Below are 24403 nucleotides of genomic sequence, written 5' to 3'. Positions count from 1 at the left end.
AGTATCAATAGACTACATTACACAGCCCCACGCAGCTCTGTCTGTGAAATGCAGATAGAAATGTGGATAGAAGCAATGTGTACCACTTCCAAGCCTGGCCTCTAAGCCGTCTCCTGCATCGTTTCATGTGCTCTCTTTTCTGCTGACCAAGTACAGAGGATCCGGGAGAGGTCTCCAGATCTCTCTCTAAAAGATGATGGAGCCACTGGATGGAAGAGCTGGGCATCAAAGCTATGTGTGAAACAGCCCACCCTTCCTCCTGCCTCATATCTGCATGAAACTGTGACTCTACCATGTTGGACCACTGACATTTTAAATGTGTACATTTTAGCTATTATCTAGTAACTCTATATAAAAACACTATGTCTTATTTTATCTATCTGTAAGACTTTGTGCAAAGAAAGAACTCAATCAATTTTAGAAATGAACAAATGATTGAGTGAATGATTGAATTAATGAATTGAGTCATGAACACAGTTGACTTTAGAAAGTAACGTACAAACAATAGTATAAAGATAGGATGTGCTGGAAGGAAAAGAATCTGGAAGTGATGACATAGGCAGGTATTATGACAGTCTGAGAAGATGAGACCCTGAATCAATTTAGAGGCAGTGGAAGTGTAAAGAAGGAGAAAGAGATGAAAGACATCCTGGGTAGAGCCTCTAAGGAAAATGATAACTGATTAGATGCAGTGATTATAGGAAAAAGAAATTTCAACATTGACTCTGAAGTTTTGAGTCTATGGAAAAGGGAGAAGAGTGGTACCATGAACAGAAATATGGAAGAAAGAAGGGAGTTGGAGGAAGGAGGGCTGGTGCTTGGGATATGATGTGTCAACACAGATGATGCCCAGCTCAGATGGTAACTGAACGCATGAAGTTTGTGCCCAACAGATAACTGGAGATGTGCACCTGATCTTCAGCTGGAGCTAGACATGGATGTGAACGACATGGATATGCAAGGAGAATTAGACCACCTAGAGGGAGAAGAGAGCACAGAAAGTAAAAGTCAACAGGCAGAGCCTAATGAATAGCTCACAAGGACGGGGTGAAAAGAAGAGGAGAAGATACCAAATGAAACTTTTAAAGGAGGAGGGGGGGAGGAATTAAGGGAGGAGACAGAATTGGGCAGATCTCTGGAAGCTACAGGAGGAGACATTCTCATCAAGCCTGGCTGAGGAGCGTGACGATTGCACTGGGAAGACTTGTGGGATCACAGGCTTAGAGATGGTAGGAAAGGATGGAGTTAAGAGCACAGGTAGAGAGACTCGCTGGAATGAGGAAAAAGTGCAGATCTCCCTGCCTGTGAGAAGAATGAAGAAAGAGATGGTGAATAAAACAACAAAGAAGAAGCGGAGGTGCTGAGCATAGAGGCGAAAACTTGAAGGAACTCAGGTAGGGGAGACTTGTCTTCAAGAGAGTGAAAGGAAAAGCAGTCCACTGAGAGGGAAAGAGGCTGAGAAGGGAATGGGGGCCTGAGAGGGGAGGGTGGTTGTGAGAAGTACTACCCAGAATGTAATAGGAACCCAATGAGTAATGAATGATGGGCAAGAGCCCAACGAGAATTAAGAGTTGCTTTAATGAAATGAAGGGGTCAGGAAGGTAAAAGCAGGGAGGAGCTTATGGTCTTGGAAAATTTACGAGTTCAAGATCTAAGTCGTGGAGGAATTCTCAGTGATGATGATAATAATAATAATAATAATTCCAGCTAACGTTGATTGTGGTGTTGAAGTGCCAGATAATATGCTAGGCAATTTCTGTGTACTACCTCATTAAATCTCTGTAACAGCCCAGTCAGTAAGGTATTATTATTTTCCCATTTTACAGATGAATAAATTAAAGCTACAGATGGCTGGGCCATTTGCTCCGAGGCACACAACTGACAGGCCCAGAATTCAAACCTAGTCCCATTAGCTTCAGAGAACTTAATGCCAAGCTGCCCACGATGATCTTTACTGTCACCCAGCTGAGCAGCTCCGTGGAGGCGAGAGCGAGCTCCCTGAGGATGTGGAACTTGAATCGTGCCCGAGTAGAGTTGGGAAGATGATCAGTTTTCATGTTGGAATCCCTCGGACTTGAGCAAGAAAAGGAAGCCTGTGAGCCAGGTTAAGGAAAGAAAGTGTTACAGATTCTGGTGTGTGAATCTCAGCTTGGCAAGGTCGTTGGATAAAGGTCACGAAATGATGGTTGGGGGCAGTGGTGGGAAGCACAGACTTGCCAACCCACCTTCTGTTCAGTTCAGGGAAAGGAAGGAGAGAAGGATACGCTGGAGACGGTTACAAGATAAATGGAGTCTTCAGAGAAAAGCCAGAGGTTGCTTAATGCTAGGAAATGGAATGATGCACAAAAAATTATTTGGGGAGATCTGTGAGTTTTTTTTGTTTTTTTGTTTGTTTTTAATATAAAGAGTCCCAAGGGATAGGGTGCATAGTTTCAAGTTAGGTATCAGACGAGGGTTTAGGGCTCTCTGGAAAGAGATAGAAATAAGGGCTAGGGTAGAAGGAGGATGAAATTTGGGATTTAAGACTATCACTTTAATGGTCAGGGTTTGGAAAGAAGAGATCCATAATAATGGAAGAGGAATGACCATTAGGCAGAAACTGTTGGTTTTGCACGATGACCACTAGGGGGAGCTCCAGCCTATTCCTCACCTAATAGTGCTGAGGTTAGGAGCACAGGTTCAAATTCTAAGCAGCTCATGCAGCTCAATATCAAAAAAACAAACAACCCAATCTAAAAATGGGCAGAAGACCTAAACAGACATTTCTCCAAAGAAGATATACAGATTGCCAACAAACGCATGAAAGAATGCTCAACATCATTAATCATTAGAGAAATGCAAATCAAAACTACAATGAGATATCATCTCACACCAGTCAGAATGGCCATCATCAAAAAATCTACAAACAATAAATGCTGGAGAGGGTGTGGAGAAAAGGGAACCCTCTTGCACTGTTGGTAGGAATGTAAATTGATACAGCCACTATGGAGAACAGTATGGAGGTTCCTTAAAAAGCTAAAAATAGAACTACCATATGACCCAGCAATCCCACTACTGGGCATATACCCTGAGAAAACCATAATTCAAAAAGAGTCATGTACCACAATGTTCATTGCAGCACTATTTACAATAGCCAGGACATGGAAGCAACCGAAGTGTCCATTGACAGATGAATGGATAAAGAAGATGTGGCACATATATACAATGGAATATTACTCAGCCATAAAAAGAAACAAAATTGAGTTATTTGTAGTGAGGTGGATGGACCTAGAGTCTGTCATACAGAGTGAAGTAAGTCAGAAAGAGAAAAACAAATACCGTGTGCTAACACATACATATGGAATCTAAAAAAAAAAGGTCTTGAAGAACCTAGGGGCAGGACGGGAATAAAGACGCAGACCTACTAGAGAATGGACTTGAGGACACGGGGAGGGGGAAGGGTAAGCTGGGACAAAGTGAGAGAGTGGCATGGACATATATACACTACCAAATGTCAAATAGATAGCTAGTGGGAAGCAGCCGTGTAGCACAGGGAGATCAGCTGGGTGCTGTGTGACCACCTAGAGGGTGGGATAGGGAGGGTGGGAGGGAGGGAGACGCAAGAGGGAAGAGACATGGGGATATATGTATATGTATAGCTGATTCACTTTGTTATAAAGCAGAAACTAACACACCATTGTAAAGCAATTATACTCCAATAAAGATGTTAAAAAAAAGAAAACAGACGTGGGATTTGGATAAGCCACTTATCCTTTCTGTTAAACGTAGATAACAAAATGGAGATAATTTTGAGAATTAAATGAGACACTACCTATAACACATTTTTTACTTAGTATGCGCTGAAGACAGGCAGCGGGCAGAGTCCTGGGTGCAGGGAATCCCCTTCCATCAGAAAGGAGGCCGTGAGCACTACCGGACAATGGTACCAAGGGCCTCGGGGTCAATATGCAAAGGGAAACCATCAACAGCTGTTGACACGTCTGTGCTCTTTCGGGATTCTTTCCCTCCAGTAGAGCCAAGTGGCTCATGTGGCGAAAACAGGGTGAAGCTGCGTCAAGTCTAAGAAGAGTCCATTAACAAGAAATCCAGAACTGGAAGTTCTGAGCCTTTCTAGGTCTTCAAATGAGAGCTTCTCCTTCCTTGAAGGCTCGTTTCACCCTTCCTTGCCTCTTCTCCACAGCTGGGTGGCGAGATGTTGGAACTGGGCTGAGGGGCGGCGGCGGGGAGGGAGTTCTCCCGGCTCAGGCACCGTCCAGCGGGCTGCACACCTGGAGAGCCGCGGGCTGTGAAGACCGTCTGATTACACCTCTTCTGCTCTCTGTTTCCATTTCTAGAGCCTGTCTGTCTCTCAGCAGACTCCCTCCCAGCTTTTGAGGGGGCTGCCTTCACCTGCATTGACTTCAAATAAGAATAAGGTCCACCAGTCACCACCAGCAAGGACTGGGGAAGCAGCAGGAGATGTCCTTGAAGTAACCACTTATAGGGACAGTGCTTTTGTGAGGGGCCTGGATGCCCTTGTTATCATTTTATTACATTCCTCTTCTCTGAGCCCTGAGGACTTTCTCTGGAATGAACATAAGACCAGTTACTTTAGAAATAAAATGTGTTTTTCATTAAAACCTGATTCTGGCTCCTTCAGTCCCAACAAAGCGTTTCCCTCCTGGTCTAATTGGGTTTCAAGTTATCAATGATACGTTTCTGTACAAGGAGGTAGGAAGCCCCTGTGTCCTTCTACTAAAGCCCGCCTACCACTGGTATGAAATGAAACTTCCCTTTGGGAAAGTGTAAGGGGAACTGGAAGAGGGAGGGTTATTTAGAACTTGGAGAGGAAGCCTTTCTTATCCTTGTAGGATGCTTGGTCCATAGCCCTTCCTCCCACCCCTCACCCAAACCATTCCCTCTCCCCACCCAGGGATGCTCCCCAATCCTATCAGCCAAGGGAGACACATGCCCAGGACTGTGAAAAGACAGGACCAATTAGCCTGCCCTAATTGGAGGCATCTAGAATTTGTTCCAAGAGCAAACTTACCGAAGTCCTCAATAGAGAAAAATCCAAGTGGTTACATCCCAGAGTAAGCCGGTCTCCATCACTCTCCTGTTTAACAAGGCAAGAGCCACGATTGACACAAGCACCTACACAACAAAATCCCTGCCCATTCCTGAGCAGCGGGCCCCAGCCTTGGCCACACATTACAGTCACCTAGGGAACTCTTACTTCTCATGCTAGGATTTAAATGGTATGAGGTCAGGTCTTCAAGACTTTTTAAAACTTCTGGAGGATTCAAATGTGCAGCCTGAGTTGAGAATGAGTTCTAGAACCGTGTTGTCCCAGACAGTAGCCATCTGTGAGTACTTAAAATTCAAGAAGTGAACATCGAATCAAATTAAAAATCAGTTCCCAAATTGCACTAACCACATTTGGGTGCTAGGGGCCCGTGGCTTCTACGTAGGAGAGTACAGATATGGGACATTTCCATCACCACAGGTGGAGTTGTCCTGGAGCATCAAAATGTCCTAGGTCAAAACTCTTCAGTTCTTCTACTGACCCACAATGAAGGCTCTTTAGGAGTCCAGTGGTCTCACCGTCTCACTGAGCTGCAGACCTCAAGGTTTGCAAAGTTCTGTTGTCCAGGCTTCCTCCGCTCCTGATAGGGATGACGTCACGGACCTACAAGACAGGAGCTTGCATTCATCACCACGCTGCTAAAGGGACATGCAGAGGTCTCCTGACCTGCACCAAGTCACCCGGCTGGCAGATGGCAGGATCAGGATTTTAAACCAAGCGGGTTTTTACCACAGCACAAGCTCTCCTTCTTAGCCCAAGAGCTCCACCCCGGGGACAAGGGCATCAGAGTTTTCTCCGAGGAAACGAAAGGCCCTAAAATGCTTTCTGCCGACCAGTGTTTCCTCATCAGCCAGTCTCCGGACTCAGCACATTCTGACCTCAAAAAATATGCCTCGACTCATTGCAGTTAACTTGCTTTGCAAGGACCCAGGAGCAAGGAGACATGTCATCCTCTCTTTTGTTAAGAGGTGTTTCTGAGTGGCTGGCAAGGCTTGTGGGCAGGGTCTTTTGGATCAAAAACATTGCACGAAACTTAGAAGAATATCTCTTGGAGGAATAGGAAGAAAGGACCCAGCTTGGGTGGTGCGAGAGGAGCTCGTCAGCTTTGAGGTAGGATTTTCCAGGAGAAAGTCCACACATTCAGGTTCCTGCTGTGTCCTGCTGCCTTAAGCATATCAGTTTACTTTGCATCTTTAGTACCTGGGGGAAAACACACCTGAGATCCACTGGGCCCCATTGGCTTGATTTAAACAAAAATGTGTGCAAGCACGAGTAGGGCTTTCTCTCTCTCTCTCTCTCTCTCTGTGTGTGTGTAAAAAAGGATTGAGGAAGGAAGAAATGAGAGCTAAGAATATTCCAAACACAACAAATGTTATTGGTTTTAATGTAAATTTATTTTAATTATCTTCAAATTTGTCCTCGCAAACCATCAAAGAAAGAAGGTATTTAAGAGGTAAGTTTGGTGTAAATTGATCCTGGTCTAGAACATGAATATCTCACATCGCAATGGGCTCAGGCCACTGACTCTTAGGTGTGGATCTGGCCCAATATCTTCCACGTTGCCATATTTACCTTCTTAACTTAAACGTAAGTATATCTACCCAAAATCACGATTCTCCTTTTACTTTGTTACCCTTCCTGGCCTGGGGATTTACTCACACTAGGCCAGTATATCTGCCAGCTGCCAGAAGACAGGGTGAATGGCTCCTGCACATCATGGACCTGGGCCCTGGGCTGGCCAGAGCTTCTGCCTTTGGTCACACAAAAATCTACTCCGTATACAGAATCTCATGAGTGTATGCTATTTTCGGTTTTAATGTCCACATTATAATCCATATTACTATTTTATCATTTGAGGCCTTCTATCCTAAGAATGCTGTTACCCAGTCCCTGTTTTGGTGGCGGTGATTTTATTCTAACGGACTGACATGGCCACAACCATGATAGAAATAGATAAATGCACTTGGTTAATTTCCACAGTCCTGCAAAAGACAGGACACCAGCAAGAGCGAATTTTTGATGGAGACATGGTGTCCACTTAGACCCCCAGCCAAGGTCTCTGGAAAAGCATGAATCAGAGCCTAAATTTAAGCCAAGTTTAAGACTCCTTTTGCTAATGGTGTGAGTACCGCCCCCCGCCCCTTGCTGATGAAAGACTTGGATCATGAGGTCAGCACATGGTGAGGGTAGACACAGCTTTTCCTTTGACGGAGATAACTCAGAAGCCCTGAGGTCATCCAGAAAGAAATGATGGGGCCCACTCTGGGTTGGGGATCTCTTTAGAAATCCAGCATCCATTGGGAGGGCAGTAATAAGTCCTTTCCCTCTGCTACTATTTCCCGCCTCCTTTTGCTTGATTGCTGCTGCTGTAAACTGCTCCTTAATCCTGTAAAACAGAAGACTGACACTTGCTTTGAGATGTGAAAATGCCAGGGGCCCACTGTCATTTCTAACCCAAGGGGTGCGCAGGGTGCTGTTTGGATCATGTGTACAACTGGCCAAGCGTAGAGATGTTCTTTGGTGCCTAATCTGTAGGTGTGGGCCTGGCATGGGCCAGAGCTCTCTGAGGCTTTTGGCTCAGCTTATTTGGGGTTGATTTCTGATTCTCATGCCAGTTGCCCAGGGGATAGGCACAAAATACACACAGAGGATCTGATCTGATTTTTAAGAAGTGGCCCGATGAGTTCACTTGTTTTAACAACTGAATCGGATCGACCAGGTGGCTGTGCATCGATTCTATGGTGCTGCCTGGATCAATCTGAATAGAACCGCTTAGTGCCACATATAAACACAGCTGAATTCAGACAAGTGGGATGAAATCTTTCCTTTAAGCTCTTGAGTAATTGAAAATACAACTCCTTCGATGGGGTCTCTACTGGGGAGATGAGGTATAGCAGGCTGGTTGCAATTCTATCCCAACTCCCTGAACAGAATTCAGCTTCTTTCCTAGTTTCGTTCCTCAGGATCCCCTTTTTTACATAACACTGAGCTCCCAAACAGGATATCTGTGATCGAAATAGATAAACACTGGGGACCAAAGACTAGCATAAACTATCAAGGAGTTTCTTTCCAGGAGCTGATGAAATCCCTGACCTCTGGTTCAGGGGTCAAAGACAGACTGATTATTTTCTGAAGTAAAATTGAGCCAACAGGATTTATGCTAAACGGGGATTCTAAGAGATTCTTGGCTAACACTGTTTGACTCACAACTACTTCCTAGCCTTATTTGCAGTCATACTGCTTTCTACTTAGACAAAGCAGGAGGGTTAAGATTCTCTGGGCTCTTCCCTTGACCACGCCCTTTGGTAATGTCTGATTCTACACCTCATCAGAACTCCTTGGACTTCACTACAACACAAGGCTAGTTGATTATGGTTCTCATATAGCTTGGGTTTAGCAAGGTATTTCTAGTGACTGTTCTTCTTCCTGAGCCTCAGTTTTCTCATCTGTAAGTGAGATGGTTGGATCTGATCATCTCTAAGCTCTCTTCCGGCATTTGCCTTGTTTGATTTTAATAATACCTTCTGCTGGCATTTGCACAGCACATTAACATCTTGTAAAGCAAATTTGTATCTATCATCTGTGTTGCTCCTTCTGTGTTGTTCTAGGAAAAACATACCCTTCAATTTCTCCAGAAGCATTGCCCTGTTAGATCAGATACCCAGGGTCCATCAGCCTTTAGTAGGTGAATGTGTTAATACACTGCCCCCATCACACTGACCATTGGATTCTCAGCCAAGTCTACATTCCCTATGCAAGAGGATGCCCTGTTGGTGTGAGAGGGTGTGAACACCACCTGTCAGCATCCGATATGGAAAAGACTGGCATGAGGCAATGAGCTTTACCATCTTGTGCTGAAAGGCAGAACTTTTCTTTCTTATAGTTCAGCTTGTATCAGGGCCTTCAAATGCAGCCAAGGCATTAAAGAAGAAAAAAAAAACCTTGGAAGGTTTTTGTACCTTTTGCAAAAAAGAAAAATTCCCTTTCATTTTTTTTTTTTTTTACCATTACCAAAATCTCCTCCAAACACACAGACCCTACAGTATCCCTATTAAATTATATAGAGCGAGTCCAGCCCTTGACTGTCAGCAGGGCCCATCAGTCCTAATTTATCGCCCCAGGAAACACAGTACAATTATGGTAATAAATAATAATAGGATTCAGTACATGACAACATGAATGATGGAGGCTCTCAGAATTCATTTACGTTGCTTTGTGTTGCAATCATCATGCCTCTAATGTAATGCCAAGCAAATGAGCCCCTTTGAATATTGTGCAATCTACTGCAAGTCAACTGGCACAAAACTCACTCAATAAATCATGTTCAAACACATGCCTGTAATGACAGGTAAATCAACAATGAAGTAATTGCATTTAATGTATTGAAATACTGGACAAAAAACAGTGACCTCGAAGTGACTTTTTGTAAAAGGTATGATATAGTTGCAACAGGGAGTGAGCTCCTTCCTAAGAGGCTCTCCTTGCTTAGATGCACATGCAGAACGCAGGCTGCTGTTCCCTGCACAGATCGTGATTTATCACCCTCTCGCAGCAGCAGTCACGGGGCCAGCCTGCCAGAGGCTTCAAAAGGGGCCTTCACGAGGCTGAATACAAAAGTCAGGTAAGGATGGGATCAGCCTCTAGCCCTGGAGCCCCTTCTCTGCCTGAGCGGTCCCCAAGCTCATTATTTCTGGAGCTAACGCAGAAGGCAGCCTGAAGGGGAGGAAAGAGCCCTGGCCTCAGTCAGGAGGGCTGCATCCCTGCCCCAGCCCTGGTACTAACCAAAGCACCGTTCGACTCTCCCCGAGTGCCTTTGCCTCAGTCCTTCATCTGTAAAATGAAGCGCTTGGACTGCCATGTCTGAAATTCATTGCAATTCTAATATTCTATGAAGCTCTGATTCTAATTAGAGGACTTCACTTTTAAGCAGGCAGAAAAGAAGTCCCCCGCTGCTCCTGAGTGTTGAAGGCCCTGGTTTGAACCAGCATGCATCTCTTCATCGTTTCTGTGGCTTAGGCCAAGTGTATGTGCTTCTAATTTCTGTGAAACTTAGGCCTGCCCCTTTCTGGGCAAGCAGACAAGTCTGAAAATAGGGCCCCAGGGGCCGTGTGGATGGATAACAGACAACATTGAAATGACAACCTTCCCTACATCTCCCACTGCAGCCAGCCCAGCTCCTCTCTTCCCAGGAACCATGTCAGGAAGAGATGAAGCAGAGCCTCAGCTAAGCCAAAGGCCACTTCAGGAACTTTCCTGCTCTCGGGAAAAACTCTTCTCCTCTGAAAGGCGGCAGACACTCCCCCACTGACATCTGTTCCTCTTCATCCTTAACTCTCAGGCCCTGACTATTGCCAGCGTAGATCTCAAGGACCCCACGATCTTGGAGGCATAAGGAAGTGACGAGGTTTGGAGGAAGTGTCAGCAAATGTGGAATGAGACGATCTGGCACGTAGTGTACCTGACACGTGACTGTGTCCAAGTCCCCAACTCTCCCAGCTCCGTTGCTTCATCTGTAAAATGATAACAACACTTGGTGTGCCCACAATGAGGTTGTCGGGAGGACAGTGTCACATACACGTGAAAAGGCTTTATTAGTTGTACAACATGATGCTAAAGTCTCATTTTTATGATTAGTTGGGAGAACAGAAAACTTGGAGATCAGGGTATTGCTTTCTGCACTCAGACAACACTTCTCACCACCCAGACATCATCTCGTTGACTGATCTGTGTGTTGTTATTATGGTCTGACTCTCCTCGGGAGGGTACCTACAAAGTGAAGAGGGGCTTCGAGGGTCTGATTCTTGTTGTCGTATGTTCCCAGCACCTAGAACAAGGCGAATAAGTATTTATTGAATGAATGAATGGAGGATACCTTTTCTTTCTTAGCACTGATCTTGAAGGTGTTTTTAGAAAGAGATATTTGGTGCTGCCTTCCCACAAATCCATAAACACAGCTTCTCCTTTTATATATAGAATGGATAAACAGCAAGGTCCTACTCTATAGCACAGAGAACTATATTCAATATCCTATGATAAACCATAATGGAAAAGAATATTAAAAAAAGAATGTATACATATGTATAACTGAATCACTTTGCTGTACAGCAGAAATTAACACAACATTGTAAATCAAATATAGCTCAATAAAAAATATTGAAGAACATAAATGCAGCTTCCTGCTTCGTTTACATTTCCTGCTGAATTATGGCTGTTTGGCTGGCGGTGGTTTCTTTAGCAATGATTGGGAAGCCTTTTAAGCCCACTGAGATGCCTTCTGGGGCCAAAGCTGGACCACAGTTTCCCGGGTAACAACAATCCGGAAAAATATGGCCCACTTCAAAGCAGGAAGGGATCTGGGAATCTGGCAAAACCCACAAGCCTTTCTGCATTTGAGGGGTGGGGAGTTATGGTGAATCTGGCCACCACAGGCCCTTGAACTAACAAATTTCTATTCTCAGGATCTCTCATCCACAGGCTCTGTCCACCCTCTCCTGGATGCCATTCTATCACGGAACCACGAAAGCATCCTCAAACTTTGCTTGCCCTCTCCTTCCTAAAGTGGGCTCTTGCTCTCTTGAGAGCTCCTCTAGGATATACCCAGAAAAGCCAGGCAGCAAGCAGCAGGCAGAACAAGAGACCCATTAACCAGGGCTGGTGGGCAGGAAGGCAAAACGGGGGGCTTGGAAGGAGACAGAAAGAAACAGAAACACTCTAATTTTAGAAAATTGTTGCCAGTTGCGGGACGTTAAAAGTGTTCCCCAAAGATGGGAACATGGGGAATGGAGGGACCCGGCTTCATCCGACCCGATGATTAATGGGCTAGGAGTTGGGATCCCTGATGGTAAATACCTACTTGTTGATCTTGGGTTTTCTCAACACTGGGCTGGATTCAGATTGCTCCTGGAAGCAGGACAGGTATTTGGCAGCAACTGGAGAGCAACAGCTCAAAGGCTACACTCCCCACCCCTGGGATTCCACGGTCCCTTCAGAAAAAAAGCCAGTGGCAAGTCAAACCCAGGGTTAAGGAAGAGGGAGCCGGCTCCCTGTGCCCTCAGACTGCTATGGACAAAGAAGTGCCTTTCACTGAGCACATTGCTTAATTTCTTAACGGAAGGCAATGGATTTTAGTTTGACCCATCAGCATGAATGGCTTATAAGTACCCCCAAACACCATTCAAAAGATCGCCCATCTCCCCAGTTCAGCTTCCCCAAAGTCTGTTTTCTTTTCCCCTATTTCTACTCTCTGTTCCTGCCCCAGCCTTCTTCCACCCCAGCCTCTCATCCCTGTCGGAAGTCATGGACAGGAGATGCATTCCTACCTCTAACCCTCTTATGAGGCCTTTCCCAAGAGCCAATGAGCTTGCAGCCCTGGCTGTGAAGTGGCTTCGTCGCTTGATTGATGGCTGGCGGTCAGCAACTACCACCCCCCCAGCTGACTCCACAAAGTCCACACACAGCACATGGGGGGGTGGGGAAAGTGATAAAGGGACACCAGAGAGCCTTGGATGAACACAGGGACCAAGGGCAAAGTCGGGGGATGAAAGCCAGCCTTGCCTGAGAACCACACTCACCCCTGACAGGAAGGGCAGCAGCCAGCTTTCCTCCTCTTCCTCTCAGAGAATAAGCAGACAGATGTGGAGGCAGAAGGGGAAAAGTTTTCAGCCAGAACTTTCTACACGTTTCTAGACGAAGTGGGAGAATCACAAGAGGTCCCTCCTTCTTGAAGAGCACCTGTATCAAACACGCAGATTGGGAAAGAAACCGCCCTAAATTCTCCCTGCATATGGTTGCTACACCACCACTGGCCCTTGGTGAGGAGAAATCATGCTCTATGGTGGTCTAGAAGCCCCAGGACGTCGGTCAAGGATCTAAGGAAACTCAGCAGCTCAGAGAGATGCCTGGGAGTCTCAAGGGGAGTTTCCAGAGCCAGGGGCATTCTGTTGTTTTGTTGTCTGTAACACCCCTTTCAACCCCACTTGCCAATGTCAATCATACAGTCTCCTGAAATGCACCGACATTCTATTTTCTATTTGTCAATCACCCTCAAGAATTCCAGCCCAAGTACCACATCAGGACCAAGCGTGTAGATCAGAAATTCAGAATGGAGTCAACTATAGCAACGAAATGAAACTCTGACTTGGATTTTGGTCCAGAATTCAAAGTGCCTTTGTTTTCACTGAAATGTAAGCACTTAGGGGATTCCTTTTTTTCTAATTATGTTTGTTTTTTCACTTGAAACTCTGAATTTGGGGATTCGGAGTTATCAGTGATGAAGCATCCTCAGCTCTGAAATATTTTCTGCTTAGACAATTTTTAAAAAATTTCTAAGGACTTGAGAGCTTGAGATTAACCTCCTGAGTGGGAAACTGCGCAAATCTCTCTCCTAATGTTTTCCCAGGCAGAAAATCACCACAATCCAAACTCAGAAACAGTGGAGGAGCCCGGGAGATCATTTGGATGGCTGAGTCCACATCATCATTTTACAGTTTGCAACTAAGTGAAGCAACTAAGGTCTAGAGAGATTAGCAGTTGATTTAGGGAGGTGCAAATAGATGTGGCAGAAGCGAAGGACCCAGGGCTCACAGCCCTCGTCTGGTGTTCTTTGCAAAATAAAACATTTGTCCTGGTTGTTGACCATTGAAGAGTTGTTGGCCAAGAGGAGTGAAAGCAGGCAGTTTGCTAACTTAACGAGTCACAGAAGGGCTGAGCTGAATGCTGGAAAATATTTCCCAAAGCGTGTCCCAGAGAAGTAGTCAATTTTGAGATGCTGCACGAAAAAGAGCTGGCATTTTACAAAAGAGAAATCTGCTTAATTTAGCTAAAGCCAATATTTTCTAAACTTCTTTAATCAAGGCGTTCCTTCCCTTTTTCTCTCTCGCTCTCTCTAGTTCTTTCTCTCCTTCTGCTTTAAATTTATTAACATACTATAGCGCTTGCATTATTCCACAGAATAATACTTTGAGACATGCTGGTAAAGAAGAGAGAGAAATAAAGAGGATGTCATTCTTGGGCACAGATTTTAATCGTACTTCCCATCATTTGTAAACCTTGGGCACCTCACGTGATCCCTCGGGGCCTCGGTTTCCTAATCCCTGAAATGCTGGCGGGAAGGAGTGTGATGTTGGGTAAGATAAATCCTCAAGTCCTTCCACTTCCAAAAGTCCACGATTACCTGAAGTTGGTCAGTCTTCTCAGCAAGGTGGGGGGATAGTGCCAATCAGAAAAGCCAGACACCTTCAGCAGGAGACCTGTAACTGATACTCCCTGTCTCAGCTTGAGTGAGGGAAGGGAGACCATAGAACACAGGATTCTCCAGTAAATGAAAATGCCCATGGCGTCAGAGGCACTATTTAGAGCCCTGCCATTGCCGAGGTTAAAGACAATCTCTCACTGCACTAAATTTACTAAATAAGTCTCCTATTTAGTAAAATGAATTTGTTTTTGGAAATGTATTGCTTTTCATGATGAAGTCAACAAACCTTCTAACTCTTATTCACCCCCCCTCCTTTTCCCCCTGCTTCCTGTTGCTGAGACAACCTGTAAATGCACCCGAGGGAGAGATGTCACTTGGCTTTTATATGAAGCTCAACAAGAGCCTCTCCATTCAAATCACACAAATCCCTAATGCTTTTCACTGTGTTTTGTCCATGATTATTAACCTTTCCTTTTCTTTGTTTTTTTTTTTTTTTTTTTTTTCTTTTTTCCCAGGGCTCCCTCCGCTGCAGGCTAACAGCCTGGCGAAGTGTCTGGGTCATCCGCCAGCAAAGAGCTCTGTGCTCTTTTTAAAAACATGCACATATGTTCTGCCACTTATTTCCTGAGTGGTCTCCACCACTGGCGTGATCAGAGTCCAAAGAAGTCAGGCCAGGAAATTGAGTTCTTCTCGACTCCTGGCTGGGTCACTGAGATATTGAAGGATGAATGTGCTTTGTGACTAACCCCCTGCAGGAGAAGACCAGGGCCCTGCCAAGGAATTCACAAGACCCTAGAGCTGGCAAGGGAGGTGGGGAGGAGCCTCCTAGACCCATCAGACAAGGAGCTGGACAAGTTGTGATTTCACCTCAAATGTTTCCTCGTCTCCTACCAAGCAAGAGAAAATTAAATATCACTCTCCCTCTTACCTACGCACATACAAAAGGAAAAAAAAAACTTTTTTTGAGGCACAAAGAAACAATGGAAGCATTTTTGAAGGTAAAAGGCTGTTTATGGCTGCCAAAGTGCTGATTTTTCCCCCCTACCTCTGGCAGCTGTATAAGAATTGGAGAGACTTGAGCAGAGAAGAAATTCATTCACTTGTCATCACATAAAATCTCTGTGTTCCACAGAGGAAATGGCCAAATTTCACCCTTAACTGGATTTGTGAATTCTTACTGGGGACTGCGGGGAGGGGGAGTGGTGGGAAATGTCAGAATGCCCTGCGAACTGGAACAGGCGGTGACCTCACTCTGTCATGGGAGGGGACGGCCAGCACTCCAAAGAGGCCTTGAGTCAGCAGGAGACAAAGGTGGAGAAGGATGAGTCACAACGGGACAACCACAGTCCCACGCCCGGGCCAAGATGGCACGACTCCGTCCACAGCACCAGAGCGCTGCAATGAAGCTGGATTTAAACCACCAGAGCATCAGGGATTTTTTTCCTTCCCCCCTGGAGCATATCCCATGGCCTTCTTAATAATGACTTTGGGAATCAATTTCGCTGTTATTGAGCTTAGCACATTCAGTCGTTGTGCTAAGCACAGTATTCATTTCCTCCTCTTTATCTTTCCTGCAAATGATTTTTTTATTGCCCATCTATGACCTACTGGATTTATTCCTGTCCACGGGGACAATGAAAATGGCAAAGCGGAACTAAAGATCGTCCAGTCTAAACACACATTCTGATCAGGTCAGAGATATCCGTTCTGGCCCTTGATGTGACGTTCCTACCTCTTTTCTTAAATTCTCTTTGCTCCATTTATCTTCCATGTTGATGTTAAAGCCAAAAAGTGGCCACTGCAAGATTCCTAAGCATCCTTGTATCAAATTCTCGTGAATTTCAAAGTGCTGAGGTCAAGATCCGGAAAACTCGAAACCCAGGGTAATTGGGTTGCTAGGATGCTGGGATTGTTTATTATGCCCTCAGCCTTCATTAGGTGTAAGTAACATCTTGTCAGTGTCCTGCCACATATGCTAAAGCAGTCGGGGCAATTTTACTGAGTCTGACAGCTTAAATCAGAAACAAGAGAGTTGACATGGCAGTGATGGGGCCGGACAATGATGGATATATTAAGAGGAGTCTGGAAAATTCTGGACTTCATTATACCCACTCCACTTCTCCAAAGTTTCTGTCAAAAGAATCTCAGCCTCGTTGGAAAAGCCCCTCTGGGATCTGATTACACCCAATACGGTGCCTCCTACAGCCACCTGGACACAGGAGGATTTCTGCAAAGGCTTCATCAGAGGAGTGATTGAGGGAAGATGAGAACAGGGAAATTGCTGATTTTGGTATAATTTCTACAAATAGATCTATCGAGATTTAAAAGGTGCAATAACTTGAAGTTTTGGGTAAGTGAAAAACTGCTTAGAAATTGGTTTGCAGGTTGTTTCTTTTCCCATCTTGGCCCCAGGCTATTTTCAAAATGAAAAGAATGGGATCAAGTCCTGAAAACTGAGGGGGAGCTGAAGGCAATAATACAATTTTAAAGATGACACAGAGGAAAGTGATAATCTTTTGAAAGTGTCAGAGGCACATTTGACTTAAGATGGAAAGTTTCTCAGTGGGAAAAAAATGAGGACAAGGAAAAGGAACTTCTGCTAGGAAATTGAACATTAGCTGGTTGCGCTGAACGTGGGTCTTCCTTGCCCAGTTCCGAAGGGGCCGCTTCCGGGGCGGGGGAGGGGAGGGGAATCTGCAGCCGAGACCCCAAGTACTGACATCAGGAACTGCCACTGGCCTGTCACTTTAAGTGGAAGAGATTGTTTGCCCTCTCAGACCAGGAGAGAGGCGGTAGAGCAATAAGGGCCATACCTGGCCCTGATGACATGGCACCCCACTTTCAGGCAAATTAACTATCTGTCCGACGTGAGGCTCAGATCTAAAAATACACACAGTCTCAAGAGTGCCTTTACAAATGGATACCTTTTTTTCTCCCTCCCTTTTAAGAGGAAGAATTGTCCCTTTTAAGAGGAAGAATTGTGAGGGCTTAAGTTGCTGCACTACAACGTTCGCTGTAAAGACTCGTGTCTATACAGGGCAGTGGGTGGAAGCCTCACAAGAAGGAAGAATCTCCAGGGATTTCAATGGATGAGAACCTCTAGCTCTGCAATGGGCCTGTCTACCTAGCCATTTTGGCCAATGGCCCACATGCATTTTTCTTTTTTTTGACAACAACATGAGGCTTGTGGGATCTTAGTTCCCGGACCAGGGATTGAACCCTGGGCCCTCATCAGTGAGACGGCAGAGTCCTAATCACTGCACTGCCAGGGAATTCCTAACATGCATTTTTTGTGATATGAGGTGAACTCACTGTGGTCTGACAAGGTTGACATTTCAACAGATGTTGTCTGAGTTTTGAAGCCATGAAGAAACTTCAGTGAAATGGCTTGGAAACAACAGTGAGGAGGGAAGAGTCCTTGTACATTACTTACTATGAAAATAGTCATGTCTTTAGAATATTAATTTTTTTTTTTTGCGAGAAAAAAGGCCCCTCCATTCCATTAAAAAGCAATGGGTCATTTTTTTTTTCTTTTCTCAGTGTGTTAATGCTAATTGTTTTCCTCTCTGTCTCAGACTGAATTGGACTGAAAACCTCTTTCCCAAATCAGTTTGGAGGCAATGAATCATAAGCCCTGGTGACTAAACTGCTCTTTTATCAACCCAGCAGGTGTGTAACAGTCTTTCTCTAAATGGCCTTCCCTCCTGCGCCTCTTATAATCCCAATGAAAGAAGTCGGAGATATATGAGAACTTAGAGGATCTCTATCCTGACCCTCTCGTCCCAGTTTTCCCTTTAAAGAAAACACAGGGCTCCCACGACCATGAGGGCACACATTTTAGGTTCTCTGCTAGGAATGCTACAGACCAAGATTATGCTTTTATGCTTTTTTTCCCCAATACTTCTCTGCTGTTTCCTCCATCACGTGGACAAAGCATAATAATTTCAGTCGAAACAGCACTATTTTTTCTGTTGTCTAACTCAGAAACATCCGTTGAGCTCTTAATCCATGTCATGACCCATGCTAAACTCTGGGGAATGCGAAACTTGTGTGACAAGTAACATTGATGGAGTGGAGTGTTTCATTGTCCCCAGCATTGTTCTAAGTGCCTTACATGAAGTAATTCACTTGATCTGTAGATCAAGAGGTAAGTACTATTATGATCATCTCCATTTAATGGAGGAGGACATTGAGGCACAGAGAGGTTAAGAAACTTGCTGGAGGTCACACAGCTAGTAAGCGAGGGGAGGATTCATGCCCAGGCAGTGTGGCTCCAGAGTCCCTGCTCTCAGTCATAACACTACCCTGCCCACCCGCAGCAAGACACAGTCCCTGCCCTCAAGAAAACCACAGTCTGTTGGATGGATGCTATCGAGTTATATAGTTGAGTGGACATCTAAACGTAAATGAATTGTGCTATAAAATACTAAGGCATAAAACCTCATCAGACACTTGTTGAAGCCTCATCTCAACGAGATCTTGTCTGTGTGCCACACTCACAGCCTCCAAAGCTGCCATCAGCGGTTCCAGGCTTAGGAGTTGCTGTAGATTGGATTATGTGAATGGCCACAAACAACAAGACCAGAAAGGACACGTGTATTTGTTTTCCAGGGCTGCCATAACAAAGTACCACTCGCTGTGTGGCTTAGAACAAGAGAAACTGTCTCACAGTTACGGAGGCTAGAAGTCCAAAAGCCAGGTGTGGCAGGGCCATGTTCTCTCTGAAAACTGTAGAAGGAGCTTCCCTTGGCTCTTCCAACTGCTGGTAGCCCCAGAAGCCCCTTGGCTGTGGAAGCAGAATGCTAATGTCTGCCTCTGTCCTCAAATGGCATTCTACATTCTCCCTGTGTCTCTTCCCACTGTTCTCCCTCTATGCATGTCTCTGTATCCAAATTTATCCAGATTGAAAGAAGGGCCAACCTAACAACCTCACTTTCACTTGATTACCTCTGTAAAGACCCTATTTCCAAGTAAGATCACATACTGAAGTACCAGGGCTTAGGACTTTAACCTGTCTTTTTTGGGAAAACACAACTCAGTCCATAAGATTACAGTAGCCAAGTGCAAACCAGGAAACTGCACAGCCAACACGTGGTCTGATTCAAGAACTCTACCTAATAAGGGTTACTGATGGGTAACTAATCGACCCAATTAGATTCTGTCTTGGGAGTTTGGGATTGTAGCCAGAAGGAAGACCCTTCGAAGAGAGTGGCAGAGTCACTGCAGTAGGGGTTGTGATACCTGCTTTTGACAGCCTTTGAAGACGGACCCATGGCCAAAATGTTTCTGGAGTCTGAAGTGAAGGGTCCAGAGCAGGTTCTCCACTGGCCCAGGTGGCTCCTGAGGCCCCTTCCTGGGCTTGCTTGTTTACTTTCACTAACCATATCAATTAAACTAATTAGCTAGCCAACTATTGTTTGCTTTTTATGCAAGCTGATCAGACTTCTGCCTAACCAATCCTGATATTTTTTATCTTATCAAAATGAGATTTTTTTTTTTTAATTCACATGCTGTGGAAAACCATCCCAAGTTCATCTTATCTACCTTGGTCTCTAGTCATTCCAGCAAGTCCTTATCACACATGTAAATATTTTTCCACATATATGTGTATACTGTATATGATTTACCATGCATGCACATATACATGTATTGCATATATATTTACAGATAAACACACACACATATATGTGTATGTATGTATCTTCAACTTCGTTCCAGATAGGATTTGTGGTGATTGTATTTATGAATATAGGACGGTGCAAGTATAATGACAAATTTGTGGTATGTTCCTTTAGTTTTATAAAGAATAGTGCTGATAATAACAATAGCTTTTAGTCAGTGCTGAACATGTGCCAGACACTTTGCTATGGACTTTTCATGCATTAGATAGTTTAGTCTTTGCAACGATCTGGACAGGTAAGAATCACGATGCCCCTTCTACAGATGAATAAACTGAGGCTCAGAGAGTTCAAATAACTTGTCCAACATGACACAAGGAGTGTGTGAAAAATCTGAGATCAGAATCCTTATCTCTGTTTGTAGAAATAATGCTGTTCCTCACTTTACACTGGCTGTGCGTTAACCAGTGTGGTCTCATGGAAAGCTGATTTGCCCCAGCACCTTCATTTTTTATTCATGAGAACACTGAGTCACCGAGATGGCAATGGTGGGGTCCAGTGTCTCAGTTGTTGGCAAAACTGGAAATGGAAACCCAGTCATCTACTTCCAAAGCTAGTGCCTTTCGACTTCAACTCCAGTCTTTCTGGGCCATATCTAGATACAACTTTTTCACGTGTTTCCCGTGCGGTTGACTTCCCTCCTCTGCTTCCTGCACTGAAACAGAATTTTTCCTGTTTTTAGACTGTGTTGGTCGTTTCAGTTAGAATCAGAGGGAGAGGGAGCTAGCCACCTGTGCAAGGGTCGTCATCTTTTCAGAAAGTTTGACCAAGATTTTTAAGAGAGTGGAAACAAAATCATGACAGTTCATAAGGGGTTCAGCAGGAGCTCACCTGAAAACCTAACTAAGCAGAACACACATGCTCCAAGCGTTCAAGCTAATCATGGGTTTCCTGGGCTCTCTTTGTGTTGCCATCCCCTGCTACAGTGCAGCATTCAGCTTCAAATGGGCGCTCAGTTGAGGTTTTTGACTGACAAAAGCAATTAAAAACATAATATCAGTTCCCTACACACCTTGTTATTATTGTGAAGGCATTTCACACATGTAAGGCAGTCTTAACAATCCTTTTGATTAGCCGTTCATGTAACTATTGGAATAATCATTTCAAATCAAGTCAACATAATCACAGAGGATAATAGTATTTATGGCGTTGCTTAGAGAAATTGTGATCACAGTGTGTCTTTCTTTTATTTTTTTGAACTGAGTAAATAAATAACTTGATGTTTTTCCTCTTGGTAAGGATGTTCTCTCGTTGCGTATAGTGGGAAGGTTGAATACAACCCCTTCAACATATGTGGACTCAGGAAGAGGAGGTCGAATTTCTGCAACAGAGGTGAAAAACAACAATTTCCAAGGATCTCTTGTTGTCTAATACCAAACCCACAAAATGTGAGTGAAAGCAGGAGTGGGAATAGAGATATTTCGGCACTGTCGACCAGGTAGCCATCTATTGCAATAAAACAATCATAGGTTTGGAATTATTTGGGTTTGAACTACTGGTTCACAGCTTACAGTCTGACTGTGAACATCATATATTCATCCAGCACTTACTCAATATTTGCTCTGTGTTATGTTCTGCGGTAGGAGTGTGTGTCTGTGTGTGTGTGTGTGTGTGTCTGTTTGGTGGTACATAAATAAATAAAATGTGTAACTAGCCATGTGTTTTCATAGGAAGCACAGAACAAGCAGAAAAATACAGAAGAAGCCATAGGGGCTAAAGGCCACTGAGCTCGAATTGGAGGCAGGGGTGGTTGGGGAAGGTTTCCTGGAGGATGACTTTTGGACTGTATCCTTGAAGGACCAGTAGAAGTTAGCAAGGTGGTGTGGGAAGGAAGGTAGGCAGGAATCAGACAAACTGAAGATGACACGAGCAATCATAGAGACCACAAGGCCTGACATAGTTACAAAGCTGTAGGTAGACCCGTATGGTGGGAACACAGGGTAGAAGCGGTGGTATCATGATGAGAGACAGTTCTGGGGAGGTGAACATAGGCTAGATTGGGAAAGTCATTGCATAACATCCTGAGGACTTGAACAGCTCTGTCTAAACAAGTGGGGTGGCCAAGGAGAGCCATTTAACAGCAACTTAATAGGATTCAGAATCATAAGGGATGTCGGTTAGTACTTGCACTAAAATCTGCTGAAGAAAAAAAAAAAACTGTCTTTGTGTGATTGAAGTAGGCTAGGCAGTTAACCAAAGCTTTGTCATGCTTCCTCCAAACAGCAGAGGGCGCTAAGTAGCACGAGGACGAGCCAAAGGAAGAAGGAAATAGTATTCAGGGTCTGTACTCTGTAGTTCTGCTCTTAAAAAGAAGTAACATCACATAGCTTAATTCTCAACATCCTCTGCACAACAAGACACACTTGAAATATGAAACAGAAAATGCTTTAGAGTTTGACATAATTAAATATGCAGCCATTTGTTCTGAGTCATACATTGTATTCCCTGTAGTAAGAACCACTGTAAAAGAAGAGAAATTCTAAAAGCATTTTCACGACCCAGTGATTTGCACAGCCTACCCTCATCCAGTCCAATCCAGAAATTCTCTCGTGGGTCTGTTTTACCATCCAGGAAAAAAAGAAGACAGCACCTGCGCTGAAATTTAGAAGGTAGGAACACTTGATAAGAAAGAAAATGTGAAAGAAAGTTGCATCATAGTTTTGTAGGCCGTTCTATTAAATTTCTCAGGGGAAAAAAATTGCTCAGAGATGGGCTGTGATTCAGTTCAGCTACTTCCTGATACACTTCAGGTTTTAGTTTATGTAATAACACTCCATTTGCATAGCAGGCCTTTTGTTTAAGGACCTCCGAGCACTTTTAAATGCATCATCTCCTCCATCCTCTCAACATCCACCATGAAGTGGGTAGCAGGCTGGGCCCAGCTTTTGTACTTGTTCGTTTTCAAACCTAAGATTCCCCCAGATAAACCTATATGTATTAAATCCGCAGGGATTCTGACACTTCCCAGAGAGGGACAGCCATGTGCACCAGAGACACAGGAGAGTAAGTTTCCACTCAATTCGGAAAGATATATTGAGCACTTGGTAAGTGCCAGACAGGATTTTAGACACTGGGCAGGGAACAAAACAGAAAAAAACAAACAAAAAATCCCAGCTCTTTTGGAGCTAACGTGCTCCTGGGGAGATAGACAATATACATAGAAAGTGAATTAATTGTATCGTATGCCAGGAGGTGATCAGCCAGGGGAAAAAATAGAACAAAGTAAGGAGAATTGAGAGGAGGGTGATTTTTAGGGGTTGCGGGCCTCACCGAGAGGGTGACATCTGAGCAAAGATTTAGGGGAGTGAGCTAGGAGGCTTTGCGGGACAGAACATTCCAGGCGGGCAGAGGACTCCTGCAGAGGCAGTGAGACAGGACCTTGCCTGGTGTGTCTGAGGAGTTGGAGGAGATAAGAAGAGGGGGATGGGACGCGAGGTCAGAGACGCACCAGGGGGAGGTCGAGCAGACCTCAGAGGCCACCACGAGGACTTAGTTTCTGAGCCAGGAAAATGGGGAGGCATAGGAGGATTCGACCAGAAGGCTTATTGTCTCCTACTTACACGCGCCAGCTAGAAGAATGTGTGGTGCTTTATTTTTGATGCTTGTTCTTTTAAAACAAGACAATTTTGTTTTGATGTCCGCAATATAAAAATTATATAAAATATTGAATACATCTTTTTCTTTTCAAATTCTGTGTCTGGACTAGTTCCCCAGGGACTTAAAAAAAAGGGGCACACACTGCAGGGCTTACAACAATGGAAAGTATTGTCTCACATGTCTGGAGGCTAAAAGTCCAAAAGCAAGGTGTCAGCAGGCCCATGGTCCTTCCAAACCATGCTTCTTTGCCTCTCCCTAGCTTCTGGTGGTTTGCTCGTCATCTTTGGTGGTCCTTGGCTGGCAGTTGTGTCATTCCAGGCTCTGCCTCTGTCATCACATGGCACTCTCTCTCTGTGTATTTCTCTCCTCTTCTTATAAGGACACTGGTCCTACTGGATGTAGGGCCCACCCTACTCCTGTGATCTCCTCTTAATGTAACCAATTACATCTGCAATGGCCCTCTTTCCGCATAAGGTAATATATATACACACACACACACACACACACACATATATATACGCATATATACGCATATATATATATATATATATATATATATATATTCTTTTCATATTCTTTTCCGTTATGGTTTACTACAGGATATTGAATATATTTTCCTGTGCTATATGATAGGACCTTGTTGTTTACCTATTTTATATATAGTAGTTTGTATCTGCTAATCTCAAACTCCTAATTTATCCCTCCCCCACCCCCTTTCCCCTTTGGTAACCATAAGTTTGTTTTCTATGTCTGTGAGCCTGTTTCTGTTTCGTAAATAAGTTCATTCAAGCCATATTTTAGGTTCCACATATATGAGATATCATATGGTATTTGTCTTTCTCTGTCTGACTTACTTCACTTAGCATGATC

The 24403-nt window shown here is 44.3% G+C and overlaps 1 long non-coding RNA gene across 2 annotated transcripts in view; it reads right to left on the bottom strand.

Moving 5' to 3' along the window:
- The window catches only part of LOC309651750, a 93004-nt gene that overhangs the window by 37016 nt on the left and 31585 nt on the right, over positions 1-24403 (bottom strand). The window contains exon 3 of one of the 2 annotated variants that reach the window (XR_014258362.1): positions 2372-10889. The exons of the other annotated variant lie outside the window; for it this stretch is intronic. This is a non-coding gene — a long non-coding RNA (uncharacterized lncRNA). Of the gene's footprint in view, positions 1-2371; positions 10890-24403 lie in introns of those variants that run through there. 2 annotated transcript variants of the gene reach the window in all.

The sequence above is a fragment of the Balaenoptera physalus genome (genome assembly GCF_965194825.1).
Source record: "Balaenoptera physalus genome assembly, chromosome: 21".
NCBI classification, from domain to species: Eukaryota; Metazoa; Chordata; class Mammalia; order Artiodactyla; family Balaenopteridae; genus Balaenoptera; species Balaenoptera physalus.
The sequence above is the reverse complement of the archived record's forward strand: the minus strand, read 5'-3'. Positions and strand labels throughout refer to the sequence as shown.